We start from the raw sequence: 8333 nt of genomic DNA, 5'->3' as shown, positions 1-8333 counted from the left end.
CCCATCGGGGCGGGGGGTTGCTCTGCCCCTCTGGGCTGTTGCTCTGTTGCAACCAGAGCCATTCTAGCACCTGAGGCAGAGGCTACAAAGCCATCCTCAGTGCCCGGGCCAATTTTGTTCCAATAGAGCCTTGGCTGCAGGAGGGGAAGAGAGAGAGAGAGGAAGGAGAGGGGGAGGGGTGTAGAGGCAAATGGGTGCTTCTCCTGTGTGCCCTGGCTGGGAATCAAACCCAGAACTCCTGCACACCAGGCTGATGCTTTACCACTGAGCCAACTGGCCAGGGCATGAATTGTATATGAGATGATGTTAAGGAATTCCTGTGAATTTTCTTAGGAGTAAAGTTTATAAAATATTTATTGAAGAGACGGCCTTATGCTCAGGAGATGGAGGCTGAAGTACTTAGAGGTGAAGTGTTACGATATCAGCAACTTATTTTCAAATGTTTCAGCCAAAAAAAAAAAAAGTAATGTGGGGGGGTGGGGGGGTGGGTATGTCAGTGTAGGTATGTATGAAGGTAGTGAACAATGAAGCAGATGTTGGGGAATGTTAACAGCTGGTGACTCTAGATGGAGAATAGATTATGTGTGTCCAACTTCACCGCTGAAAGTTTTCCAAATTAAAGTTGAGTAAGACAAAAAGGACTGACTGTGGCCAGTTGCTGAAAGTACCCTCAATGCAAGAAAGGCAAAAGAGACAGGAGGCCAGAGTCATTTGCATTCCAAGTGCTCTCTGTTTTTTTAAAGCAGTGATTGCTACATTGCTCTCCATGTCTGAAAACTTCCTAAATTCCAGCACAACAAACAGTTCTACAAGAGTTCCAAAAATGCCTGACTGTTTCCATATTCTGGGTGAAGTTTTTCTGAATACCAAAAAACAAATCACACACACACACAAATGCACAACCAAATGTCCCCTGCCCCACCGAGAAAGGAGGACATGTGCTTCTGATGGTTGAGGGAGAGCGAGGACATTCCTCCCGGAAGTAACCGGCACCCCGACTGTCTGGTTGCTCCCGAGACAAACTCAGAATGCGACTCCCACCAGAAAGGATCACCCATCAAGTAAGTGGAGGCCCTGGAAGCCAAACAGAGGAAAACAATTTGATCTTCTGAAGTTCTTCCTTCAGAACTCAGAACTCACCAGCAGACTGAGCCTCGTGTCAAGCCATGTGGTCAAAGAGGGTGTGGACAAGTTGGAGGAAGACCCACAGCCATAAAAATGACTTGAGGATTAAAGGTTCAACTTTCTGAGGAAGTTCTGAGAGAACTGGCTGCTTTGCCAGGAGAAGAACAAATAGATGGGGTGATTTGATGACGATTCTTCAGATGTGCAGAGAAAATGGCAACCAGATGCTCCCGCTGCCACAGGAATGAACAGGAAGAGAGGAAATGGGTTTGCGGGGATGCAGGAATGCATCTCTGTGAAGTGCTAAAAAGTGTTGGGCATTCTCAGGAGAACTAGGTGTCTGTCCTCTCAAGGTGATCAGGACATGGTCACAATACATTTAAGAGAACATGTTGGCCTGACCTGTGGTGGCGCAGTGGATAAAATGTCCACGTGGAACGCTGAGGTCGCCCGTTTGAAACCCCGGGCTTGCCTGGTCAAGGCACATATGGGAGTTGATGCTTCCTGCTCCTCCCCTCCTTCTCTCTCTCTCTTTATTCTCTCTAAAATGAATAAATAAAATATTTTAAAAATTTTTTTAAAAAGAGAGAACATGTTTAAGGCCTTTAAACTGTGAAAAATTTAGTTGAGCCCCATATTTCTAGGCTTTTTTCAACTCAACCATTAGATGCTTTATTCTTCTATTTTATTTTAGTTTTTTAACCCACCTACCAGACAAATGAGATGGCAGGACTTTCGGTAGGGGATATAAACACTTCCTCATCATGAGACCCTCTCACCATTTATTCCAGAATAAACAGAACGTTTACTCCGAAGCTGTCAATCAACCATAGTGAATCTGTATTTGACTTGGGAGCTGGGGGTCAGGTGGTTAAGGGAGTGATGTTCTAGGGACCCAGGGGCCTCGGCCTGGCTGGACCACTGACCACTTGCCACTCGGGCAAGTCACCTAAGGCTTCCGGTCCTCAGTGTCCTCCTCTGTGAAATGAAAACGGACCAGCCCAGCAGTCAGCAAACATCAGCTGCAGCCTGTTCTTGTAAATAGAGTTTTATTGGAACACAGCCATGACATCATTCATATATCATCTATGACCACTTCACACTGTGACAGAATAGTTGTGACAAGGATTGTATGGTCCCCAAAGCCTCAGATATTTGTTATCGGGCCCTTCGTGGGCAGTTTACTGACTAGATGATTTCTTAGGCACTGTTTCCTAAGATAAGAATCACCTGGAATGTGGAGGGAGGCGGAGACTTGTTAAAATACAGATTCCCAGGCCCTGCCCCTGGAAATCCTAACTCAGTAGACCTAGAGTTGGGTCCAGCCATCTCTGTTTTTGCGTAGCACTCTCTCCCCTTCAGACAAAGGCGTGCTAGGGGCCCTTCAAGTTCTAAGTTATATCAATACATTAAAGTGTGTGGCTTGTTTTCTTTTTCACTGTAGCTTTATCTTTCAAATAATGTTTATTTTGATATGCACACTCATTCATCTGGGTAAGAAGGTGAAGGTGAAAATGAGGGCAATAGTTACAATTTGCCGGAGGGAGAGGGTAAGCATCTCTCGAGTAAACGTGCACACACAGTTCACTGAGCATGAAGTGTCCGCATAGCTAGTCGAGTTGTCACCATCTCAGGTCTGAAGTTAACTCCACCCCTCCGTGATTACCGTGCTCTCGGTAACCTGTCTCAGAAAGTCCTCTGTTTCTCTTCTGCAAGGGAGCGTTCTGGTGCTCACGCGGCAGGTTCCATGTGAGAAAGGTTCTGCGAGGAAGGGAAATCGAAGAAAAGATGGAGGCTGATTTTTGTCCGGAGGTTTGTAAGTGGAGGATGCCGCAGGCAGGGTGCGTTGACGTACACGAGCAGCTGCACAGAGAGGGGCTACATGTGTACCTCGCACGAAAGCAGAAGATTAATGCCATCCTAAGGGCTGGGCCGTGATTTATGATGATTTATGATGCTAATTACTTCTGTTTGCTTTTTCGCTTTGGTTCATCTGTTTTTCTCTTGTTCACCCACATCCGACTTTGTCATCTGTGCCAGGCTATCTCTACGACAGTCATAGCTTTCCAAAGGGCTTTTGTAAGTTACCTCCCCTCCTCGTCATCTCCCTCCCCCCAAACCCCTGCAAGATAGAAACTCACATGGTTGGTCTTCCCTTGTCATGTTTTCTAACATGTGTGTTTGGGAGACAAGCCCTTTCTGAAGCCGGGAAGAAAGAGATTCTTATATGCGCTGTCATGGGCATTTATTTGGGGTTTGAGGAAGCCGTTAAGGCTGTGAAAACGCAAATCTACAAAGTCCCAAGCCTTACATGTTGGTGGCCCTTCATCAGCGGGCAGGCGGCTCCTTCTGTTGGGCTCACAGCGCCACCTCTTGGCCTCCAGCTAACAATGCTCTTGACTCCAGAAATATAACGCAGCATCTTGTGCTGGCGCAAAGGCTGTCGCCTCCTGTGAGTGATATCCTGAAAGCAAATCTTTAATTAAGCGATCCCCCTCATCTCGGGGTCGACTCTCGGGTCCTGACAGCAACGGGGGCCCCCACAGTTGCTGAGGTTAGGGTTCTTCACCCTTAACCACCCGAACCTGCCTTCCCCCAGTTCATGACTGTCTCTACACAGATCTCAGCGAGTGGAGTTTCCAAGTATCATTTAAAAGCAGCCATTTCAGTCCCGGCGGAGAACTTTGAGCATGCCCTTGGTCATTTAAGGGTAAACTCCAAATAGCAACAGACCAAAAACACAAACATTGGTTTCTAACAGAATTCCAAATCTAGTCAAACAAATTCGTTGAAGATATTTATTTGCTCTGAGTGTTCAGAGACCAGCAAAACAAAAACTGGAGATATTAAAGTGAACAGCAGGAAATAAGAAAGAAAATGGGTAATGTTACCCCCCCCCAAAAGCAATTCTCATTTTTCTAGAGCATAATATTTTTGTTCATTGTTTCCTTTTATGCTTATATATTTGGGACTATATAACGCTCTGCAGAACACATACATACATACATACAAAGCAACAATTTAATTTTACAAACAAAAGTAAAACTAGTTTGGGTCATTTGGGAATCTCATGTCCTATTTGTCCAAATCAACCAATGATACATGTTTGTACTCCATCAACTAAGCCAAGATGATATAATGGGGGCTGCCAGAAGGGACAATTAGTCATGACCACGGCCGACGTGCTATGACGTGTCCAGAGTGGAAGAGCCTCTAACTGGGGCTGGGTGTGAGGGATGAGCATGGCCTGGGGAGGCTCCCTGGGGGAGGTGGTGCCCTGCGGAACCCTGGAGAGAAAAGGGCTGACCAGAGGAAGATAGAGAGAGAAAGGAGGTAGACAGACATGTGCCCCCAGCACCTGGGTGAGGGAAGGAATGCCCCTCCCCAGGGAGGTTCACCTCTCAGTGAGCAGCACGTGTCCCCAGGGGTAACTGCGGGAGAAAACATAGGACGTCTTCTGAACCATTAATTTTACTCATTAATAAGCGATATAAAACACACCCTTCACAGTACAAGGCATCTCGGCTAGGGCAGAGCTGAGACTCGCACTGCCTCTCTCCTCTGCTCCGGAAGACTAGCTTTGTCTCTGTGCTCTGTGTGACACTTTCTGAACGGCCACTGAGTGTCTGGGGAGATGTTAACAGGGGTTTGGACTTGAATGGGACGCAGGAACTCCGGGGGAAGCATTAGAACGCTGTCCACAATCAGAGTTCATTACGAGCACATCTGAAGATCTGAGACCCTGACGACAATCAGGCTGGGAAGAAAGACAACGGAGCCGCTGAGAGTATTAAAAAAAAGAAGAAAAAAAATCACTGCCTGAGCAGCTCTGGCTGGGCTGACCCAACTCAGCGCGGGGTGTTTACCCGGGAGAGCCGGGATTTCAGGGGGTGGGGCTGCGCCTGCCCCTCCCCCTCCCCCAGGAGATCCTGGCTGCTCACTCCGTAGGACGACTGAGATATAAGGAGATGAGAAAGTTATGCTCTCCTAGGAGCCTGCTCTGTGCCACAAGGACACAAGGAAGAGACCTGTCCCCAAAGTCCCCCAAAAAAGAAGGGTCTGCAAAGCAGAAAGGGGCCCAAGGCCAGTGGAGTGACCCAAGACGGCAGGGCACGGGCTTACAGAGTTGACAGACATTGGCGCCGTCTGGGGAGACACTCTTCCTTACTGGCTCCTGAGGAAATGCAGAGAAAGGTGGGCTGTCTGGCCCTTCCCCTGGCGGAGCTGCTGAGTCAGTGAATTTAGGGACAAACAGCTTGTGAGTGCGGACCATAAAACCCCCGTGGTTTTTCCAGAACAATAAAGCCCTGGGAAAGTCACGACAATAGGTGGGGGAGGGGAGGGCTCGGCAGTCTCAAGTCTGATCATTTCTGCAAATAGGACCTCAGTTCTCAGCAACCAGGTAACACCTGGGGCCAAGCAGTCACGCTGTGCGCACAATATGTGACTGAGCTATATTTTGCAGTATAAATTCCCTTGTGTAGTGGAAACAAGTCTGGATTGTAGAACCAGACGGACCTGAGTTCACGTCTCCCCTTTGACGTCCTCTGGAGCAAGTGACCGAGGGCCTTGGAGTGTCCATCTCCAAACCTGTGAAGGAGAGTGATAACGGCATCTGCTAGGGCTCTGGTGGAAGTGTCCGTGAGAAAATGGTGTCACACTCTTGTATATCTGCCCAAGAGCCGCCCCCTCTCCCCTCTGATAGCAGCCCACTTCCCACATGAGGCTTCCTTCCAGTCACAGAAGGAGAAACTGGGCTGGGGTGGGGATACTGCTTTTCAGCCCCTGGGCTGAGTGGAACCGTGGTGGCCCCTTGGAATCCTGAGGTCCCCTGTAATCAGACAAAGGCAAAGTGGAGAGATGTAAGAGACCGTGTCCCGGAAGACGCCCAGACGCCCACGGGGATCTTGACCCCATGGGAGATAGCAAATCCGCGTCACCCTGTTTTCATCAGGTGGCTGTTCTGATGCTTGCTATCCAATCACTCTGATCTGAAAGCATTTTGCAAAAGTACCTGCAAGAACTTGGTAATATTAACTGTCTTTCTTCCTCCTGATTTTCATTGACCACTCAGATGAACCACTTCTAGGCTCCCCTCCAGTTTTAGTGAAGACCCAGGTGGTCTAGACACACTTTCCCTCAGCGCTTTCCCAGCTGTGTCTGTTAGCTTCAGGGGACATCGGGACACGAAACACTTGGAGACTGTTTGAGCAGTGATCTGCACACACCTCAAAACTTCATACCTTCCCAAGTGAAAAACCAAACCAGCCTTTTCACAAAAGTGAAAGAGAATTGTATCTAGTCATAAAACAAACTTTTTAAAAATAAAATAAAAAAACCCTGGCAACTAGTGGTTGTTAATGGTATTCTAAAAGGAACATCTCAAAGAAATGAACATCCTAGGAAAATCACCCTCGTGATTGTGGTGGAAAGGTTACTTCAGGTGCCAGTCTTTGTAAAAATACATTTGTATTCTTCCTCATTCTGTTGCATCCCATCTGCCACTCCTGGAGAACTTCTGGGGGGCTGGGGGTGACTAGAGCCCTTGGAAGGGCACCAGGGCTGGGCCAGCCTGCTGCTTCCCCTCCCTCCCAGCACCCAGTCAGCCTGCCTTCTGCCTCAAAAATTCTAGCAACCTGACTACAACTTGGGTGCCCACCCCTCTATCTTTCCCGCCTTGGTCAGTAATGTTGTGTTGTTTCAGACCCTTGGTTAAACAAGATCTTTTTCATTGTAACTCAATCTAATTCTCATTTAGAGCAAAAGTAAATTTGCAAAGTAAAAAGAACAATGGTGTCTTGACAGAATTGCTCAGCCCACAGAGACACTTGGGAAGCACAAGGAGATGACAGAGAGAGGAGGGGACAACAAGAGCAAGCTCATTGCTTTGTGCACATTTGTTTTTAGCAAATGGCATCTTCCTAGAACAGAAACCAGGCTTTTCAACTGAGACACCTTAACTGGCATTTTGGGTCATCTCCAAAATTGTATCTTGGGACTTCAAAGGGGCATGAGAAAATACTGATTCTGGTGGCGCCCATATGACCATCCATGTTCATTTGTCAAAATTCATAGGACTGTACACATAAAGAGAGCAAACTTTATTAAATGTAAGTTGTAAACCTGATCTAAAATTAAAAAGAAAATATAATACTTGTGGTAATTTTACAGTCCCAAATCCAGCCAATTAGAGTAATTACAGCAATATCAAAATACCATTTCAGAGGCTACAAACTTGAATTCACTATGGAATTCTTGTGAAGTAAATGTTTGTTCTTAATTTTTTAAAAATTGTTGTATTGTGGGTCCAAAGCAAAGGGATAAGAAAGATCTCAAAAGTAACACAGTTACACAAATAACTGAACACACACTCTTTTCTTAGAACAATTTATTTTATCTAGCACACCTCTGACCAGATTCCTGAGAGGCCTTGCTCTGAGGCTAAAGTAGTAGGGACATGAATGACCCCTTCTGTTTTCAGGTCTGTCAGCGGGGAAATGTAGGGCGTTCTGGAGTAGTCTTACCCGTGCTGACCCCGCAGCGGAGAAGACTCCCTCTAACACAGCACTGAGAGAAGACCGAGATCTGCCACTCATGCCTTCCAGTGACCCTGGCCTCAAGGGGGTGACAATTCAGGTGGTAACACCTGCCATCTCTTTGCTGTCTTGTAATCTCCTAGGACCTAGGGGACCGTCAGCTTCATGCGGATGGGGACCGGTTGAGTTCCCTTCTGCACCTGTAGTTCTCAGCACAGGGGTGCTCAGGAGGCATTCAGTGACTAGTGTCACAAACCAGTGAATATACAGACGACTTGTGGGGCCCTTGATAGCTCTGCAGGCTGAGCTCATGACAGGTGGTAGGCCTCAACTCAGGCCCGTTGTGCCCTTCCTTAGACAGAGGGGCTATCTCTGAAGGGTCCTCTGGAGGCCTTACCACCCAGACTCTCCTCCCCACTGTCTTTCATTAGGTTTCCTTCCCTCGGCTCAGGTGTAGGTCATAATTATACTGAGGCAGTATACAGTGCTTAAGCTGGTTATAAACATGTTTGAATTTCTCTGAACGAGAGCCCTGAAGGCATCTATATTAGGGAGAGTGAAATGCAGTATTGGTTGCCTAAGGTCATGGATGAACGAGGGTGGGGGTTGGGGGAGGTGAGGGGGGCTGCTATGGTTCCAGGGAGAGGGAAGAGCAAATCTGGCTGATTTTAC

This window comes from Saccopteryx bilineata, chromosome 11 (assembly GCF_036850765.1).
Source record: "Saccopteryx bilineata isolate mSacBil1 chromosome 11, mSacBil1_pri_phased_curated, whole genome shotgun sequence".
Taxonomy (NCBI): Eukaryota; Metazoa; Chordata; class Mammalia; order Chiroptera; family Emballonuridae; genus Saccopteryx; species Saccopteryx bilineata.
Note: the sequence above shows the minus strand (reverse complement) of the source record.